This window comes from Mustela lutreola, chromosome 13, assembly GCF_030435805.1.
Source record: "Mustela lutreola isolate mMusLut2 chromosome 13, mMusLut2.pri, whole genome shotgun sequence".
In the NCBI taxonomy this organism is placed as follows: domain Eukaryota; kingdom Metazoa; phylum Chordata; class Mammalia; order Carnivora; family Mustelidae; genus Mustela; species Mustela lutreola.
This window is the reverse complement of record NC_081302.1, coordinates 61,785,608-61,807,650: the sequence shown is the minus strand read 5'-3', so window position 1 is coordinate 61,807,650 and position 22,043 is coordinate 61,785,608. Positions and strand designations below refer to the sequence as shown.

Below are 22,043 nucleotides of genomic sequence, written 5' to 3'. Positions count from 1 at the left end.
GAATCAGAAGCCCAGCTCTTTAACTTAATCACAATGTGACATTAGGCATTTTACTTTTAAAAAACATGTTTTTTTCATCTGTTGGTTAATTACATAGAGCCAAAATAACCTATCTACTGGTCATTCCAAATCAACAGGCATTTGCTATACTTGAATTCATGGGTGGGATTGTAAAGGGGTTGGGGGGGCATGCTGACATTTGCTCACACAAGCATAATTTTTATGTTGCCCTAGTAGGTATTCAAAAGACTGGATCAGACACAGGAACTTATGTGGTTATTTTCAAACATCTCATGACTTGAAAGAACAGGTGTTGGAGGAAACTGTCTACATATTTGCTAGGAAAGCATTCTCAGGTTTCTTTTCTAATCATGGAAAAGATGATACATTAATGTGACTATTACCCCTACTTTCTGAAACCAGCCAAGCAACCAGATGCATGAAACCCACATTCGGGAGAAATGAAGTCATTAGTAAGAGTCCCAAGCATTCTAGCAATGAAACTATTAGAGTTACATAACCTACAAGTTCCAACACATTTTCCTAGGTCCACCATGTACCTTATAAAACATTTCCAAAGACTGCTGAAAGACAATTCCAAATTCATATATCATGACCTTTGGACCAGTTCCAATGAAATACAGAATGTCCCTCATGGGACTGTTTATGAATGCAATTGGTGCATGCTCAAAATTACTTTGGAAGACTAATGGAAATTTTTGATTCACAGTTGGAAAGAGAAAAAGAGGAGAGGACATCCAGTTCTGAAACCATAGATTATCAAAAATGAAGAGCAAGCAGAGAGACTGATACCGCCTTGGGAAGGACAAAAGAGAGAGAACCTGAAATATTACAGGAGGCATCTGCCTTCATCCACAAGCCCAGCACCATCCTTTGAAGGGAGATGATGGGAATCACTGATCTTTCTGATTTTTTTTAATACTAAGAGCAAATGAATGAAAAAGAAGGCTAAATACTCAAGATGAATCTAGTGTGAAGCCAAATTAAAATAATGTAAGCCAACCCTACTTAAAGATAAGCAGTCATCTCCCATCTGGCCTTTTGCAATGGCCTCCTAACTGGTCTCTGTTTCCAATCTTAACTTTCTATGGTCTACCTTCCATGTGGTAGCCAACGTGATCTTCCAAAAACAATAATCAGAACATATCTCTCCCTGATGACTTCTCTTCATACTTAGAATAAAATCCAAAGTCCTCACCAGGGCCTGCAGGGTAATTATAGTTTTCAGTTTTCCTGAATGATCCTGGTTTATGGCTAATGAGGTCCTTCCCCCAATATCCCTTTGGCTCATTCCCTCACTTGATCCAGGTATCTGAGCGAACACCTCCTCAGAGAGGTCTTCCTTTACCTCCTTACTGAAAACAACTCTATCCCCTCTTCTGCTTTACTTTGTTTGAAATACTTTGTCACTATTTAGCATTATATCATATTTTAATTTCTTGTTTGTCTAACTGGAATTGTGCTTCCTGAGGGCAGCATATCGTTGTCTTCAATAACACCCCCAGCACCGGCCCTGGGGAAAGGCTCAGCAAATACCTGATGAACCAATGAATACATGAGTGAGGGAAGGAAGGAAGGAGGAAGGAAAGAAGGAAGGAAGTCAGCCAGTCTTTGGCTCTGCTTAGCAAGTATTCACTCACTCCAAGTTTGTATGAAACATTGTTTGAGCTGGTGATTTGTAGACGATGATAAATATGGACCATGACAAATGCTACTTGTACACCATCAAATCAAATGTACATTTTACTTCTGATTGCTTTACCACAGTATAGGTGTTATGAACATTATGTGCTCATATCAGGGAAAGCCCTGAGTGTGGATTCCCAGCAGTCAAGGTTCTGTAGGGTAGCAGATTCACTCAGCCCCATGGCATGGGTTTGAGGCTCTTTGCTGATTCTTGAACTTTACCTCTCTGTGTACAAGCAAAGGTGAGCAAGGGACTAAAAGAAAGCTGATATTTTGCTTTTTATGAAAATGTCCTGAAAAGCAGACAGACACATACACACAGAAGTAACCAAAACCATAATACATCTGACTTTTGTCAAAGCGAGCCATTGTAAGGGTAAGGTAATTGAGTTCCCATGAGTTTAGGGGACTCATGCTCATGTAAATGAAAAGTAACAATGCTGAGACTTACAGATCCATATGTCTGGTACCAAATCTATACTACCTTTCAAAAAAAAAAAAAAAAGAGGCCAGTCTTTAAAGGGACATGGAAATGGGCATTCCTATAAACTTTTAAAGTAGCCCATGCCCCAAAGGGGTCCCACAGAGTTGAACAAATAACTAGAAAACATATTCTTGACTGGACAGCAAATAGTTGTCAATGAGGGTTCCCCAGCAACCCAAACTCGATCTGAGACTTTCAACCATCTCAGTTTTCCCAACCTTTGAAAATAAGCAACAGACGATGTGCTCCCACCACACTGCAGCCCTAAAATTCTCTCTCTGGAAGAAATAAGAGGCAAGGTTTGCCCTTTATACTTCTTTTGCCAATATATGGTTGCTCTTGAATAATTACGCTAGAGATAAAAGTTGGCCTTCAGTGCAGGTCTCTGTGAACTTACAGTTACCATTTACCAATAACTCAAAAACTAGAATTTCTGTCTGCAGGACTGAGAATCCGACAGCACAGCTTCTATGGGAGAAACTCCATCCCCCATGGGAGGGTCAGTGAGAGGCTCCCCGAAGTTCCTGTTTCTTCATTCTATCACAAAGCAGGCACTTGGGATCCCAGCCAGCAGCCCCACAGCACCCAAAATCATTTAAGCCCTGGACTGTATCCGGTATTGTCAGCCTTTCAGCAGTGGGAGGGGGAGTGCTCCATAGTACTGTCTTTCTCTTGAAAAGTACGAATCTGATGATTATTAACCCTTGCATGAGGATGGCTATGAGGACCTGCTGGCTCATAGAGTTCTCCTCGCCCTTACCCTTTTGTCTATCTTGTGACTTCACTCTCTCTCCAGTTCTACACATGGTACAATTCATGGGTCTGAAAGACCGCCTCAGGAGATGACTTTCTCGAGGTTCCCCATGATATCCACCAAACCCCACAGTGGGGGAAGGGGACAGTTCCTGAGAGAAGGAAACACTGGATCACTGGGAGCCCATGAGCCAACCTCTGCAGAAAGCCCACCCCCTGGGGACAGGTCTCCAAGGCTTCCAACACTGCCCTCAGGGATGATGAAGTGCATTCTTAGATCTAGGGGTGTTTAGAGCAACTATGTCCTGGACTGAGGAGGACATGCCTGAAATCCTGGACTGAGCAAGCTGTAGTGTTCACAAGTGAGGAGAGACACAGAGGGGAAGGAAATGCCCCATAGCCTGACCCAGGGTTGCAGGGTTGAGACCACACTGCATCCAGATGACTCTTACAGGACCATGACAACATGTTTGTATGGAAATTTATGTCTTCAAAATACTATGCAATACATTAATGCATTGACTCATCCAATGGGACCTAAGAATGATTGGAATCCCCTCTTTATGGTGCCCAGAATGGTGTACAGCCCAAAGAAAACACTGAATAGATAGATGGTGAATAAATTGCAGGGTAAGTGAAAAGAAAGGGATGGTCAAAGCAACAAGAGAGTTGGAGACAGGAATCTGAGGGTCTCATCTCTAGGTATGTGTGTGTGAAGGGATCTCAGTTCCAACAACTCATCTCTTCAGTGTTTTTTTCAAGGATAAAGGAATTCTACTCCATATATTTTCCTTAATTTTACTCACCTAGGGTCACCCTACTTCAGTACATGCTCAAAAAAAAAAAAAAAATACATCCAGGGAATGGACATTCTATCCCATCTCCAGGCTCACTAAAAATGCCTATTCTCTGAACTGCTGTACTTCTTATGCATACCTACTTCTCTTCCCATCCTGGCATTCACTCAAGTCAGTCTTTCCTTCTTCCATACGTCAGAGCTTCTCCATCTCTTATTCTCAGACTTAGGGAATTAATTGTGAAGCCCAGCGTCAGTAACAACCTTCTCCCAATATTATACAATGACAGCTGAGTGCACAAACTCAGCCAGATTATAACTTAACACCTGATAGTTTGCAAAGTGCTTTCACTTACTGCTGTCCCATTTTAATCTTTTCAGTAAGATGGGAGCAGCTCTTCTTATTTATAGGGAAAGGAAAGGCTCACTTAACACTAGAGAGTAGCAGAGTTGGCTTCAATTCCAAATCTCCTGAATCTCCACAGGTAGCACGCCTGTGACCTAGGCTATGTCAAGATGCAATTAGTCCCCAGGCACATTACATGATTGGTTCTCAAAGCATGGTGCGGAGTATTACCTGGGAGCATGTTAGAAATGCAGATTTTTCAGGCCCCTCCGCAGGGCTACAAAATCAGAATTTTTTTTAACAGTCCTGGCAATTTGTGTGCCCTTGAAACTTTGACAAAAACTGCCCAAATCACTTGAAATCTGCAAGGTACTGACCCTTTCCAGAAGTCTTTATTTTTTTACCATTTCTTTATCTCCAGGAAGACCAGATGGGACAAGCTCTTTGCTTTGCATGCAAATTCAGCAGATGAAAATAAAAGCCACCTCCTGTGCCCTATCAGTTATCACAAACAGGTTTTTCACATCAGACACTCCCAGGTTATTTTCAACTTTTTATTCGTTCATAAAATGGGGTGTTTGCTCTGTGCTTTCTTCCCTCCTCTTTTTTCTCTGGGGAGCCAGTGAACTCTAATAGTTATTATTCCAGGGCAGAGTTCCTAACTCAAGCTAGTAAGAAGTCCACAAAACAAAGAGGTTTGTTTGTGCAGGTTCAAATCCTGGCTCCACTAGAGTCCAGCTGTGTAAAATTTCTACCTTTCAGAGTTTTGTGAAAATACAAGATAATGTAATAGAGTACCTAGCATACTGATTGATTCATTGCTGACAATAAATATTATATCACTGGCTGAATAAAAAAATGAATGAGTAAACAGAAACTATGGAGAGGAAGGGCTTGGGCAGGAAGAGGCCAGAGATAAGAAAGGGATAGTTACCACTTCCAAGAATCAATGAAACGATGGGATTGGGAGGGAGACAAACCATAAGTGACTCTTAATCTCACAAAACAAACTGAGGGTTGCTGGGGGGAGGGGGTTTGGGAGAAGGGGGTGGGATTATGGACATTGGGGAGGGTATGTGCTTTGGTGAGTGCTGTGAAGTGTGTAAACCTGGTGATTCACAGACCTGTACCCCTGGGGATAAAAATATATGTTTATAAAAAATAAAAAATTAATAAATAAAAAAAAAGAAAGGGATAGTTACTAGAGTGTATTTATCAAATGTTCTTTCCTGTACTTAAAGAAGAGAAGATAATAAAAGAAGTTCATGATAATCAGGTTTGAAAACCTATCAGGCACTGAAGTAATGAATGGCCCATGGATGTTCAAATGGGGAAATAAATCAAATCGTGAAAAAGTATCATAGACATTACAAAGTATTTTCCAAACATGAGTATTAGTATTACTGAGGGATGGATGGCAGTCCTGTTCTTTAGAGTATCTATTCTTTTACTACCCTTTTATTGATTACCTAGAGACTGCAACATTTGCATTCTTTTTTTTTCCTTTTCCTTTTTTATTTTTTATAAACATATATTTTTATCCCCAGAGGTACAGGTCTGTAAATCACCAGGTTTACACACTTCACAGCACTCACCAAAGCACATACCCTCCCCAATGTCCATAATCCCACCCCTTCTCCCAAACCCCCTCCCCCCAGCAACCCTCAGTTTGTTTTGTGAGATTAAGAGTCACTTATGGTTTGTCTCCCTCCCAATCCCATCTTCTTTCATTTATTCTTCTCCTACCCACTTAAGCCCCCATGTTGCATCACCACTTCCTCATATCAGGGAGATCATATGATAGTTGTCTTTCGCTGCTTGACTTAGTTCGCTAAGCATGATACGCTCTAGTTCCATCCATGTTGTCGCAAATGGCAAGATTTCATTTCTTTTGATGGCTGCATAGTATTCCATTGTGTATATATACCACATCTTCTTGATCCATTCATCTGTTGATGGACATCTAGGTTCTTTCCATAGTTTGGCTATTGTGGACATTGCTGCTATAAACATTCGGGTGCACGTGCCCCTTTGGATACTACGTTTGTATCTTTAGGGTAAATACCCAATAGTGCAATTGCTGGGTCATAGGGAAGTTCTATTTTCAACATTTTGAGGAACCTCCATGCTGCTTTCCAGAGTGGCTGCACCAGCTTGCATTCCCACCAACAGTGTAGGAGGGTTCCCCTTTCTCCGCATCCTCGCCAGCATCTGTCATTTCCTGACTTGTTGATTTTAGCCATTCTGACTGGTGTGAGGTGATATCTCATTGTGGTTTTGATTTGTATTTCCCTGATGCCGAGTGATATGGAGCACTTTTTCATGTGTCTGTTGGCCATCTGGATGTCTTCTTTGCAGAAATGTCTGTTCATGTCCTCTGCCCATTTCTTGATTGGATTATTTGTTCTTTGGGTGTTGAGTTTGCTAAGTTCTTTATAGATTCTGGACACTAGTCCTTTATCGGATATGTCGTTTGCAAATATCTTCTCCCATTCTGTCAGTTGTCTTTTGATTTTGTTAACTGTTTCCTTTGCTGTGCAAAAGCTTTTGATCTTGATGAAATCCCAATAGTTCATTTTTGCCCTTGCTTCCCTTGCCTTTGGCATTGTTCCTAGGAAGATGTTGCTGCGGCTGACCATGACCAAGTGGGATTTATTCCAGGGCTGCAAGGTTGGTTCAACATCCGCAAATCAGTCAATGTGATACAACACATCAATAAAAGTAAGAACAAGAACCATATGATACTCTCAATAGATGCTGAAAAAGCATTTGACAAAGTACAGCATCCCTTCCTGATCAAAACTCTTCAAAGTGTAGGGATAGAGGGCACATACCTCAATATCATCAAAGCCATCTATGAAAAACCCACCGCAAATATCATTCTCAATGGAGAAAAACTGAAAGCTTTTCCGCTAAGGTCAGGAACACGGCAGGGATGTCCATTATCACCACTGCTATTCAACATAGTACTAGAGGTCCTAGCCTCAGCAATCAGACAACAAAAGGAAATTAAAGGCATCCAAATCGGCAAAGAAGAAGTCAAATTATCACTCTTCGCAGATGATATGATACTATATGTGGAAAACCCAAAAGACTCCACTCCAAAACTGCTAGAACGTATACAGGAATTCAGTAAAGTGTCAGGATATAAAATCAATGCACAGAAATCAGTTGCATTTCTCTACACCAACAGCAAGACAGAAGAAAGGTAAATTAAGGAGTCAATCCCATTTACAATTGCACCCAAAACCATAAGATACCTAGGAATAAACCTAACCAAAGAGACACAGAATCTATACTCAGAAAACTATAAAGTACTCATGAAAGAAATTGAGGAAGACACAAAGAAATGGAAAAATGTGCCATGCTCCTGGATTGGAAGAATAAATATTGTGAAAATGTCTATGTTACCTAAAGCAATCTACACATTTAATGCAATTCCTATCAAAGTACCATCCATCTTTTTCAAAGAAATGGAACAAATAATTCTAAAATTTATATGGAACCAGAAAAGACCTCGAATAGCCAAAGGGATATTGAAAAAGAAAGCCAACGTTGGTGGCATCACAATTCCGGACTTCAAGTTCTATTACAAAGCTGTCATCATCAAGACAGCATGGTACTGGCACAAAAACAGACACATAGATCAATGGAACAGAATAGAGAGCCCAGAAATAGACCCTCAACTCTATGGTCAACTAATCTTCGAAAAAGCAGGAAAGAATGTCCAATGGAAAAAAGATAGCCTCTTCAATAAATGGTGCTGGGAAAATTGGACAGCCACATGCAGAAAAATGAAATTGGACCATTTCCTTACACCACACACAAAAATAGACTCAAAATGGATGAAAGACCTCAATGTGGGAAAGGAATCCATCAAAATCTTTGAGGAGAACACAGGCAACATTTGCATTCTTAACAAGCTCTGCAACTAATTCTGATACACATTAATGTTGAAAAACGGTGACATTTGAAGGAAAAACAGAAAAATAAGTAAGCCAACAAATGTGGAGAAGAGTTTGCTTTGAGAAAGGTACAGAAAGAACTAAATGAGAAGTAGCATGAGCAATAGGAAATTACAGGGCTAGAGAATGGAAGGGGTCCCCAGTCACAGCATTCTCTTTTGGATTTATTGCATGGTGTCCTGAGTTATAAAGAAGCATACTCTTCTAGAACACAGTTGAAGATCATGATACAAAACTTGCTATTTGAAGCTCTGCCACTTTCTAAACGCTACCTAGAGCTGGGCATCCTTGACCTTTAATCAGTTAGCTATGAGGTGCAGTGTTGTCTTGACCAGAGAGAAGATAAGAGCTAATAGAGGTTTCCCCTAGAACTATTTAGTCACCCCCCAGCATGTATGCAAACACTGTCTTTTGGACAATTCTCAATATTTTTAAAGGAAAAAAAAAAACTCACCTAAATCAGTTCCTAGAGCATTACAATTTTTCTTCAGACCTACTACCAAGGTTCTATAATTTAAACTTGACCCTAGATGATTGACCCAGACTCCATGTAGCAGGATAGGAGAAATCAGACACTGTTTTGGCCCCCAGACCAATAAACTCGTCTCAGGCTACTGCTCCTCTACTAAGATGTCAACAGATAGGCAAGTGAATTCCTTTTATATCTGTAATATTTTTAAATATTTCAAGCAAAGAAGTATTGGATGATCATTTTAGGTTTTTTTTAAAAAACGTTTTAAGATCTAAATGGTCTAAAAAATGAAAAGAGAGCCCTGCATTTTTGACATGTAAAATATTTCCCTCAAGGAATTCCTGTATCATTTTATTCTTCTGTAAACGTTAGAAACAAGGCTGATTTATATCTATTTTGTGTTAACCTTTGAGACAGAATCCTCTTACATGTTCGTCATCAAATACCTGTTGTTTTTGCTCTGTTTTGTTTCATTTTGCTTTGTTTAAAGGGTTATTTTTAGTTTTTTTCTGCAATAATATTGACAACTAGAAATGGAGATGGGTTATGAGTCTCAAGAAATCATAAGCAAATGCTTGAGTCCTAGGGTATAAGCTAAAAAATAGTGACCTTAACCAGGCATCCAAAAACCTAGATAGCCAACAAGTGGAGATACGTTATCTGGAATGTTACTCTTCAAATACATACTTATTTCTCTAGAAATGCATAGCACAGGATCCTCCAAACTGCATTTTCTTTAAAACACTGTTTCCCCATTGCCAAAGGCAAGGGAAGCAAGGACAAAAATGAACTATTGGGACTTCATCAAGATCAAGAGCTTTTGCACAGCAAAGGAAACAGTTAACAAAATCAAAAGACAACTGACAGAATGGGAGAAGATATTTGCAAACGACATATCCGATAAAGGACTAGTGTCCAGAATCTATAAAGAACTTAGCAAACTCAACACCCAAAGAACAAAGAATCCAATCAAGAAATGGGCAGAAGACATGAACAGACATTTCTGCAAAGGAGATATTCAAATGGACAAAAGACTCATGAAAAAAGTGCTCCACATCACTCAGCATCGGGAAAATACAAATCAAAACCACAATGAGATACCACCTCATGCCAGTCAGAATGGCTAAAATTAACCAGTCAGGAAACGATAGGTGTTGGCAAGGATGCAAAGAAAGGGGAACCCTCCTACACTGTTGGTGGGAATGCAAGCCAGTGCAGCCACTCTATAGAGGTTCCTCAAAAAGTTGAAAATAGAGCTACCCTATGTCCCAGCAAGCAGTTTACTAGGTATTTACCCTAAAGATAAAAATGTAGTGATCCAAAGGGGTACGTACACTCCAATGTTTATAGTAGCAATGTTCACAATAGTCAAACTGTGGAGGGAGCCTAGATGTCCATCAACAGAAGACTGGATAAAGAAGATGTGGTGTATATGTAAATACAGTGGAATATTATGCAGTCATCAAAAAAAATCTTCCCATTTGCAGCCACGTGGATGCATAAGTGAAATAAGTCACTCAGAGAAAGACAATTATCACATGATCTCTCTGATTTGAGGAATTTGAGAGGCAGAGCGGGAGTTTGTGGGGGGAAGTGAGGGAAAATGAAACAAGATGGGATCTGGGAGGAAGACAAACCATAAGAGACGCTTAATCTCAGGAAGCAAACTGAGGGCTGCAGAAGGGGTGGGGGAAGAAGGATAGGGTGGCTGAGTTATAGACATTGGGAAGGGTATGTGCTATGGTGAGTGCTGTGAATTGTGTAAGACTAATGATTCACAGACCTTTACCTCGAAACAATACATTATATGTTAATAAAAAAATAAATAAAACACTGTTTCCCGAAATGGGCTCTGGCAAACACCAGACCTACAAGATGCTTTGTGAAGAAAAAAGCAGTTTGTGAACAAATCAGTTTGCAAAGCTGTGTTTTCTGACAATGAAGATAAAAATAGTAATTATAGCATTTAACTGAGACTCAGGGCCCTAGCAACATTATTATTTACAAGTAAAATAAAAACAGCCATAGCTGTCACTTTGCTCATTCCAGTTGCACAACCCAAAGGAAAGACATAGCTGGCATCTCAACATTTAAGGAGGAGGAATCTTTCCATAGTCTTCAGCATAAAGGAAGTAACTAGAATATTATCTCCATCCTTATTAACTGTGGAAGGCACAAGTTTCCTCTTGGAGCAATGCACAAGGATCTAGACTCTCACACAAATGCTCCCTAGCACATGTTTTTCACTCGTAGCATTTAGTATATGTGATTATTATCTTTCTTTTTTCACTTGTTTCTATCTCTTCAACTTAGAACGTAAGCTCCAAGGGAGGAGGACCATGTCATTTGTGTTTGCAGCTGACCTAGCCATATCCTTGACACACCACAGGAATAGACACTTTTTAAGAAAGTGAATGGTAAAGTTCCCTAATAAAGACCTGTCTTCTAGGATCTACAGTTTACTAAGAGTCATCAAAGGGATGGATTTTCAAGAGTAGCTAGAAAATCACCTCAGGCAAATATCTAAAATTCTCCCTAAACAGCATCAGCTTTTCTTAACGACTTCTCTGCAAGCCCTCCCAAATGTGTCCACACTGCTCCCATGGAGTTTCATGGAGCCATACAAAGTTAGGCCACTGACAAGGAGGGGATGCATCTGACTTCAAAGACTGGGTCTCTTTGTGCTTTATTTTGTTTTTCCATGTTCACTGGATTATAATTGGAAAGTAAAAATTACATACAATTAGGGTATACAATATGGTGATTTAATATATGTATACATTATAATGTGATTACCACAGTCAAGTTCATAGATATATCCATCACTTCACATTTTTGTGTTTGCATATATGTGTGTGTGGTGAGAACACTTAAGATCTGCTCTCTTAGCAAAGTTCAAGGACACATACAGTATTATTAACTATAATCACCCTGGTGTGCATTAGATCCTCAGAACTTATCCATCCTATAATTGACAGATTATACCCTTTGACCAACATCTTTCCATTATCCCATCTCCCAGCCCTAACAATGACTGTTCTACTCTCTGGTTCCATGAACTTGACTTTTTCATATTCCTCATGTCTTTATATTTTAGAAACTGATTGTGATTCAACCTCTCGGGCATGAGGAGCAGGTCCTCCACCTGAGCTTCTCCCGTAGTCCTGGGAGCCTGTCCAAATAAGCCTGGCTCAAGACGAAATATCCATCCCATAGCTCTCAGACTTGAAGGAGTGGAGTTTCATAGAGCCCTGGGGTGGGGGTGAAGGGGTAGTATTCCCCACAGACTGACATATCCACACCTACTGGAACTGACTTCTTGCCTTCTAAAGTGGAAATTTCATTTGCTGCTCAATCTTATCTTAGTTTAGCACAATTTCCTTAAGAACAAAGGAACTCAATCCAGAGGCCAGAGTGTTGATCCAAAAATGAAAGTAAAAAGAGTAATTATAACAGTCAGCACTTACTTGGCATTATTATAAGGGTCTGCAATTTGCTAAGCACTATGCATACATCAATATTGCATTTAATCCCCTCAAACACACTATGATGCAAATTCTGCTATTGCTCCCATTTTACAGATGAGGCATGATAACCCAAATCAAACCATGGCAACCCAATGCAACAACCATATAGAACTGCAGGCCCCTTTCTGCCTTCCATAGATCCAAAACACAACTGAAAGTGACAAGGGAGATGGAGAAACTGGGACCCTAGCAGTGTTGCAATGTTTCTGCGCTTTCTGGCCACCCAGTGGCCACCACCAAAAGGCTGCATTATATTGATTTAGCTCATCTCAGATGCACATGCCATAGGTCCAAATAGACTCATATAACTGCATTAGTCATTCCAGATACTTTAATCCATTACTTAATGCATTACTCAGATTCTGGTACTGGGAGGGAATGGCAGGAAGTCAAGGTTGGTTATACATGGATGAAACCATAATAGTCTTGAAAACACCTGCACCTGTGAAGAAACAGCCAGAATTTGAAAACAGCTGACTGTCAAAGTTTTATTGTTTGTCATTTAAAATGCTTGCCATGGATCTTACTTATGAGCACATAGTATCTTTGCATTACTGATCACTTCTAAATATTCATCCTCTAATTAGAGGAACCCCCAATCAAAAATGAGTCACTGACCTTTTCCTCAGCATTTTATTTCAGTACGCCAAAATAAACACATGGAATTGTTACTATGGTGACCGAAGGTACTGAAGGGACCCAGCCTCTCATTAAAAAATTGACACACCAGCAGGAAAAAAAAATGATGGATGTTGTGGTTATTTTAGGGAAAATCATGTCCCAAATGTTGAGGTTAAGTCAGCCACCCCTTTTCCTTCAGAAAAAAAAAAAAAAAAGAAGAAGAAGAAGAAGAAGTTTCCGATGCAAATGGTTTGAATTAATGCCATGGATATTTATAACAACAGTCTGGTTAAGGGAACTTATTTGCTATTCATCAAGCAAATGTCCCCTAGGATTAAAGGAGCCCAAAGAAAATATTTTTAAAATAATAAATAAAATGTCTTTTGGGGTGGGAAGCAGTTATATTCGTATTCAACAGCATGACTGCTGGGTTGAGACCTCAAAGCCTAAGGCCACTGGGACTGGACAATTCTGCAAAGCTTTTGGAAGAGATCAGCAAGACACATGTGTCCCAGCTGACGTGCCAGCAGGAGAGCCAATGTTTTCTTAAGTTGACACCCCAAGTAGTAAATAAGAAAAGAGAAACCAAGAGTGGCCTGATACACAGGTCTAAAATTGGAAAGGCATTGACTGTCTCTTTTTTAAGCAGCTTCCTTAGTTGAGATTTGGAGAGAAAAAGTGGAAGGGAAGAAGCTTAACTTTTTTAGCATATCACTGAACAATGCCATCCTCAGTTTTCAAAAATAGCACTAGAAGAAGAAACACTGTTTGGGTGAAACACTACCATACAGTCTCCTCTCCTTCATGGTGCCTCTGGGAGAGAGACCTGTGTGCACAGCAATGCAAAGAGACAACACCGGGACCAAAATATTATGAAGGGCCCAGGAAGGCCCCCCGAGGGTGAGGACAGTAGCAGTGACCATGAGTAGAGAGCCAGCATTGGGCTCACCCACCTGTTTGATCTCCATCCAGAGGCCTGGCACAGGTGACCAGGGACCCTACTTATCCTGTCTTTGTTTTGACTACTGATATTTTGTCAAAAGGTGGATTTTTTAAAATATTTTTATTTTAAATATTTAATATTTACATAATGTTCAATATTCAATATTAAAATAGTATTTTCTTAATTACCGAATTTTTGGTGTTCCCTTAAATTTTGTACCTGAAGCAAGTGCCTCACTCCCCTTACCCTACTACCTCACCTCCTAATTGGGAGGTCCCCAGAGTCCCGCAAAGAAAGAGGACCTGCTTTCCAACCCAGGCACTAAAGTACTGAGTGCTGCCTCAAGACAGCGGCTTCCACTTAGAGGACTTCCTTTCTCTCAACAAATCAGTCCAAGCAGAATCTGCAAGACACAGGTCTTGTACACAACCCACCTGAAAGGCAGGATTATAGCTGTGGCTTCAGACCCCTGAACTCAGATGTTTGTCTGCCATTGCATCAGTCATGCCTCCAAACCTCAGTTTCTTCCTGTGTTGATCTAGCATAATAAAGAAGCCCACTTCCTATCATCAGTCAGAAATGCAATGGGGTCATGCCTGTCAACAGCTGAGAAACGTGTACTACTGAATCACTGTCTGCCATTGTTATTGTTCTTCAAATCTTGGTTCCTGTGCTACTCACTTCACCCGTCAGAGTCTGTGTTTCCTCTTCTGTAACAAGAGAATATAGTGCTGTCTCTCAAGGTTGCTGCACAGATTAGATGCTACTGTATAGGAAGTGCCTAGAACAGTGTCTGCACACAGTGGTAACTATTATTAGAAGTGCTACTACTGCTGTTGTAAACTAGCTTATTCTTCCTCCTCTTCCTCCTGCTCCAAGTCTTCCTCCCATAAACTACTACTGCCTCAGCCGACCAGCCACTACTCTGGAGTTAAGGTAGTTAATACAGTTACAGTGAGATCTAGAAACAAGTCCCTCTACTGTGTGAAGGATCCTTAGATTGTATATAAACAGTAAAATCAATTCACTATATGCCATGCTTTTAAAAATGTTTTAAGGTATTCAAACATTATTATTATTTTCTGCATATAATACCAAATAACCTGTTGAATTTATTTTCTCTTTTTTTTTTAGCTTAGTTGTTTGGGTATGCTGTAGACAGAACCCCAGACAAAGAAGAGTTAGTGTACTTCGATTGTTTATAAAGGAAAGGCATAAAAATAATCTTTAAAGCTAAGGGAATGTTAATATTTAGATCCATGTAAGGGAAAACAATAACAGTTTGTGATTTCCTCCCTCCTCACTCTCAGGGCAAACATTTTTAAGTGAGGATTTTATTTTGTAACATAAATTGTTTTCTATAGAACCCTAAAGACACGAGTGATTAATAGTGAGCTATAGAAAGAGATGCCCATAATTAGCAGCTTGGGTACAGTCAGATATAAACATATATTTTGTTTATGAAACATGTAGCTTGAAAAGAAATCACATCTTGTTAGACGTTACAAGAAGGTCAAGATACTAAGAAAAAAGCCATTAAGACAAGATTTTTAAATAAAGTCAGAATCAGATAGAATACATATGTGCATACCTGTGCCACACAAGCCTGAGACAAGTTTACTCAAGTTTATTTCTTCTTCATCATCAATATCGTTAAAATTTTTCCTAATTATTACTTTTATCAACTTTGGTATAACCTTGTGATTCTGATCTCAATTTTAACTATATAGATCTTTACCAAATACATAATAGTTACCTTGAATGCAGATAAATAAATGTGTATCATATAATGGGTCAAGATTTCATAGCTGCTTAGTTTATATGGCTTATTACCAAAAAAATGGAACTGATGACATCTGGCCCTTACTGGGGGCCAGACACTGGCCTAAATTCCTTAAATGAATTAAATCCTTTAATTCTTAAAATAATCCCTGTAGGACTGAAATTAACACCTCCACTTTATTGATGAAGACACTGAGATTTAGAAAAATCAAGTAACCTGACCACCAACACTATTTTATAAGCAGAGCTGAGATTTGAACACAGTTCTGTTGAACATCAAAGCCTGTCCTCTAAACCACTATACTAACCAGAAAACCATCCAAGTTGACAAGGTAGCCTCTTTCTGTTCACCATGAACATTCACATATGCTGAGACCAGCCCTCTTCATCCTATTCCAGGCATTCATATGGCCACTTGGCACGTTAAGAAGATTTTCACTCAAGTCAAACAACAGTTAAGTTCCACCATTTTACTGCATTTGTGAAACAGAAGGAGAGCAGAGATCTTGGCCAGAACTGCTGTGTCTGACCATGAGAATGTGCACTATACAAATCCAGAGGGAGCCATTCACAAAGCAGTATTTGACAAGCACCCTCCAGAGTTATTCAATATGGCAGCCCTGCCTTTGCTGCTCTAAATGTGGTTTATGACTCCCCAGCAAAAACCAGTCAGTAATTGGATAGAAGAAGACACCTGACCAAAAAGAGCCAACCAGACACTTGCTGTGTGTACACACAACAGAGAGACACAAAGGAGTCCCCCCAGCAGGGCAACTGAAGAGGCAGGAGACCTGGGCTGGGGCAGGGAATCCGATCACAGACTGCCCAGGCAGGAGAAGCCAGGATTGAAGTGGGAGGGGAAAGGCACACAGGGAGAGATGAAAGAGTTCATGGAGTCCCTTAGAGACCGTGAAAAAAAGCCTCATTTTCCCTTTCCAAGAATCCCCTCAAACCCAGTTATACTTTTCTACCCTTGATTTCTAAGAGGCTTTTGTGTATCCTTTCAACAAACCCCTCTTTGTATTTGCCAGAGTTTAAGGGCATCCTGATCTTTGCAGGAAAGAGAAGTGCCCATTCTTGACCAGACATCATCAAATGGAATTTTTTATTATTATACAAAAAGCAAGCTTGAATCTCAGTCCCCAGACTCATGTGTTTAAGAAATGCAACTTTATTTTTTCTATAACACAATGGAATTTCTGTTTTGCGAGAACATGCTGAAGGGGTGGCGGAAGCTTAGTGCAGTCATTTTAGGAGTCTAGGGACTTTGAGTAGTACCCAGGAAGCAGGGATAAGGACGGTGGGCACTGAGTTCCCCATCGTCCACAGTGGCATCTGCTGAGATGCCCCTGGGATGCCCAGTCCTGGTCATCATACAACAAATTGACTGCTGTCTGGCCCGCCTCCCCATACTTGCTTTTGCTTTTGCTTCCCCTGTGCTCCTCTGTGGTACCCAGGAATTCACTTACTGCTCCACACCATGCTGGGCTATGAGAAATTGGGACCATTCAGAAACCCATCCATTTAGCTCAGAGAATGATTCTTCCCACCATCTAGGCCATGGGAACCCAATGCTGTCCAAGGCACCTCTTCTTTATACAGTCATTTCTCCTCAGGGAACTACCCAGAAAGTGAGGTGAAGGTCCTGTGTGCATCTAACTCCCATAAATCGATCTGGGGTTCTACAGTCACACCTCCCCCAGGACTTGACCTGCCTGAGGACTGGGCCCCTACCCTCCTCAGGAATTATCCACACAGAAGCTTCTAAATGTGCCCCTATAACCCCCTGATGCTTCCTGCTCCATGGAATCTAATCCCCCCACCCCACCCCGAGGCAGGTATCTGGTCCTCAGTCTTGTGGTATTCTAGGCTCATTTATTATTAATGTCCCAGGTTCTTTTCTCTCCTGTGGTAGTTAGAATTTTGAATCCTAAAAGCCAAGATATGACTTTGTTTCCTGGGCTTGCTCCACCTTTGCCAAGGCAAAGAACCCAGACTGGCCTAATCATCTGAATGGAAGCCAGAACCAAATGACCCAAGGACAAAAAAAATCCTCAGTTGATATTTCAAAATATTGCTCCACCACACTGTATTGGAATCGTTGAGGCTCACAGAGCTTTGTTCTGGCCATAGGCTTTGATTTCACTGTGCTTTTCCTCGAGGTGATGCTGGCCAAGCTAAAGTGGGGCACCTCGAGGTGATGCTGGCCAAGCTAAAGTGGGGCACCTCCAAACTTCCACTAAGCTAATGCTTCTACGATCCTGCCATTTCAAATGTGATCATGGTGGTGATGTATGCTGAGCCATTTTTCTAGTTTTCCTTAAGATTCACCTTTACAGCAAGTGTTACACTGAGAAATCTAGGAGCAAAGTAAATTATAAATAGAGATTTGTCCTTTTTCCTGGTTTCACCTTTTCTATGAAATCTGTGCTATCCATTAAGAGAACGTTTCCTTTTCCTGCTCAAATAACTATCACTTCACACCAGAAGGATCATAATCTATCATGCCTAATGTGCTTCTCCATCTTTGTGACTATATTAAATAATATTTCCTCTTATATATTTTATTATCTCACAAGAATAAGAAAAACATTTCAAGGTAGACAAAATAATTTATTGGTGATATACAAAATATATCCACACAAAGTACCATATTCAATAATTTTTTTAAACTAGTGATCCTGCTTATTTTTATTTATTTATTTATTTATTTATTTATTTATTTATTTATTTTTTTGACAGACAGAGATCACAAGTAGGCAGAGAGGCAGGCAGAGACAGAGAGAGTGGGAAGCAGACTCCCCGCTGAGCAGAGAGCCTGATGCAGGGCTCGATCCCAGGACCTTGGGATCATGACTCGAGCCGAAGGCAGAAGCTTTAACTCACTGAGCCACCCAGGCGCCCCACTAGTGATCCTGCTTATTGAGAGTCAGTATCAAAAGTGAGAGTTATATTTATACCTGATTTAGGCATTTGCTTTTTCATAATTCCTAGCCCCAAAGAATGCTGTCTTTTCCAATCTGCCCTATGAGGCCTATAGCTTCATCAGGATTCTTAGCCAAATGCTTATGGTAGGCTCATTCTTCCCTTGATTCATTCAACATAGATGTAATTACAAACTACTGTGTGTTGGGCATGGAATGCAAAATAACTGTGGCTGGAAATGCACAGGTAAGTGGAAGAAATAGAAGTTACAGCACAAAGTAAGATCTGTAACGGAGAGCTTGCCAGCATGCGGTTCAGTCTTCTGTGATGTCATAGTGCGAGTCCACCCTTCCCACCTCCATAAGGCACCAGTTCCCTTCCTCCAGTGCATTCCAGATTAAATCTCCTTCCTACTAAAAAACTCCCCTAGAATCATTTCCCAATCTAAGTTAAGGGAATAGTAGTTTCAGGAAATCTGAGAAGGCATTACATGGAAAGTCAATTTAGGAAGCAATGAGTAAAAGTTAGACTATTTGGTTGTGTTATATTTTCAGGAATGCTCAGAGCTTTTGTAATGCTAAGATGCATAGTGTAGTGACACACTTGTGCATATCCAAGAAGAATGCATATTTACAGTATCTCCCCAACTTCTAACTATAGATCCCTCTTCTTCCAGAGCACATTGCAGGACTCATATTGAAAACAAAACAAAAAACCTGAGAAACACTAGCCTAAGGAATAAAGTTCAAACTTCTTAGCAAAGCATTTAAGGCTATTGCCATCTGTCTCTAATCTATTCTTACAACCTCATTTCTTATTATTCCTTTGTTACTATACATCACACACCAACCTTGTTAGGCTAGTAGTTCCCTAAGCAGATGGTACACTTTAACATGCTTGAGTTTTTACTTATACATTGCTCTGTTTACAATGCCACTCAACATTCTCTTTTCTCTCGCTCCCCTCTTCTCCATCTGAACTCCTGTATATATTGCAAAACCCACTCCACAGGGACGCATCTACCCAGTCTCTAAATCACTGTCTCTAAATCACTGTCTCTAAATCACTCTAAATCTATGTTCTCTTTGTATTTTGTAGCAGCAATCATTTTGTATTACACATTTCTCTGCTGCCTTCAAAAGTTTATAAGTTCCTGGGACTTCCTATTTGTATCTCCCAGCATCTGGTGAATTGTCTGCCATATGAATGATTATTTCAGATCAAGTTTTCAAACATCTCAAAAAATTTCCTTACTTCCTTCCAAACCAGAAAAATGCAGGTGTGAATCTAGTGTGTACCTTTCTCTTAAATTTAGAATCCATGTTTAAAACGGGGTTCTTAACAGTAGATAAGCATCCATGATTACTCAAGAAGGGATTCTTAAGTTGCTCATTAAATCTTGGATTTTTCTTTTGCCCAATTATAAAATCACAAGTCACAATCACTTTAAAAATTGTATAAAAATTATATAAAAAATTGGGAGTTGTACTTTATGCCTTCACTTTATGCTACAGCACCTAGCACCAAAAAAAAAAAAAAATCGTTACAAACATTTAAAATATACTGTGCTCACTTCAGCAGCACATAAACTGAAATTGGAACAATACAGAGAAGATTCACATGGCTCCTCCATGAGGATGACATGTAAAAAGTTGTCCTCTCTGGGAATGATGATAAGCCCCTGAAAATGCCAGTATCTTCCCCCAGTCCAAAGAGCTGACCTACATGTTTCCTGGTATTCCCTGGGCTCATCAGGATTTCCCTATGGATCTTCTTTCTTTCATATTTTCATCTGCCTCCCAGTGCCCAGGCATCTCCACCAGAGCAAAGACACCGCCAGACTGGTGGTCTGCGCACACGTCCTTCTTTACGTGCCCCCTCGCCCCCCTGCCATCTCTGCCTCTCACCAAGACTCAAAAGGAATGTGTTCATTTTGCCAACAAGTCTCAGACACATTCACTTCAGCAAAGGGGTTGACTTACTTTATTCCCTGGTGGGAAAGGAAACATGACATTTTCCTCATTATTAAGGCACCACTTTTTCTTGCTACAAAGGGAAAATTCAACATCCTACAGGCCCCAAATGCAACTTTTAATTAAATAGCACTTTCCCTCCACATTTTTAAACTTTCTCTGCACACACATACACACACACACACCCAGAGAGAGAGAGAGAGAGGGTACAGGCAGTTTCTCACAAGGCTCTACACTCCTCAGTTCTGCATTTGGGGTCTAGCGTCATCTGCCCCTGCCCTACACCTTCTCCTTTCCCCATTCTACAGTCCTGCCCCTGGCAACTGGGCTTCCTTGTCAATGCTGCAAGCTTATGCCCTCAATGCCTTTGTGCTTGTGATTTCTGCCCTCATCCTCCCAGGCTTCCAAACCCAGCCCAGGTGCTCCCCCAGACACCCTTCACTGATTACAAGCTGCACAGTGATCCCTCTCTAACCCACATGGTATTTTAATGCCTATGTTTAGTGCCTATGTTTACATTTATTCAAATTTTTTCTAGCCTTGCACTCATTATTCTGTCTTGACTCTCCAACCAGCCAGATAGTGAGCTGGAGAGAGGGTGTGGGCTCTGAAGTCAAGCAGCTGTTGGCTCTGGAGCCTAATTTCTGAGCTATGTGAGGCCCAGTTTCATTATTTGTAAAATGAAGAAATAAACACCCACCCCTTGCAAAGCTGAGAGTTGCTCTGAGCATTAAATGAGATCCAGCCTGTGAAATTTCGCCTTCCTGCCTTTCGTCTACTGTCTTCCTGCTCTCCTGAGGCAGGATCATATCCTACCCTGGTTTCTGGGCTCACGGAATGCCTAGCACAGTAACACAGGACGTGATCGGCAGCAATTGTTAGAGTGCACAGAATTAACAAAGAGCCGGAAATATAATCTCAGTTGGCGAGGAAATGAGACAGATCTTTAACCACTCAAAACCAATGTGCCACTAGAATGGAAATGTAAGATGAGATAGCATAAAAAAGCAGACCCATCATGACACACAGACCATTTCTATGCCTAGAAAGATATTTTATTAAACCACATAGAAAAGCAAATGTCCTGTTTCTAACACCTTTAGCAAAGGCTGCCTTGAGTCTTGCAGAGATATGCATTAAAAAGATGTTCTTTTTCAGCCTTTTTAATTGAGTTCTGTTTAGCTCATACCTTATATTAAATCACAAGCAGGGGCTTAAAATACTACCATCAGATATGAACCATATTTCTTCAGTTTCTAGGTGAGCACAAAAGTGCTGCACAATTCTGCTATGGTCATTTGCCAGCTATTTCATTCTTAACCTTAGAAGACAAGACAAAAGACGTCCTTAGTTTGAGCCCTATGAGCTACAGAGTGGGTGTGAGGAGAGTGACTTACTCCCATTTGTCCTGTCCTAAAATTTCATATCACTAACCAGGGTGGGGGTGGAAATGCCATCCGTTCACTTAAGAGGTTTCACTGAAAAGTAGAACACTTCTTTCTATTTACTTAAGCACAAAGCTACAATATGAAGAAGCACAATAAATTCTAAACATGGTGCACATCTGGTCTGAAAACCACAATCAATTTACTGCTGCATCTGAAACATTTTCAGCGACTGTCATATAATATATTATCACACATTTCTAGCAGGACATTTTCTTGGCACCAAAATAGACAGGTATATCTGTCAGTTCAATTTCTTGCAAATGAAAGAGAAAATTATTTGGCTCAGATGTCCATACTGTCT

At 40.4% G+C, this 22,043-nt stretch overlaps 1 pseudogene; it reads left to right on the top strand.

Annotated features, from left to right (window-relative positions):
• Positions 1–19,886: 19,886 nt before the first annotated feature.
• On the top strand, positions 19,887–19,985 carry LOC131814204 (U6 spliceosomal RNA; annotated as a pseudogene).
• Positions 19,986–22,043: the final 2,058 nt, after the last annotated feature.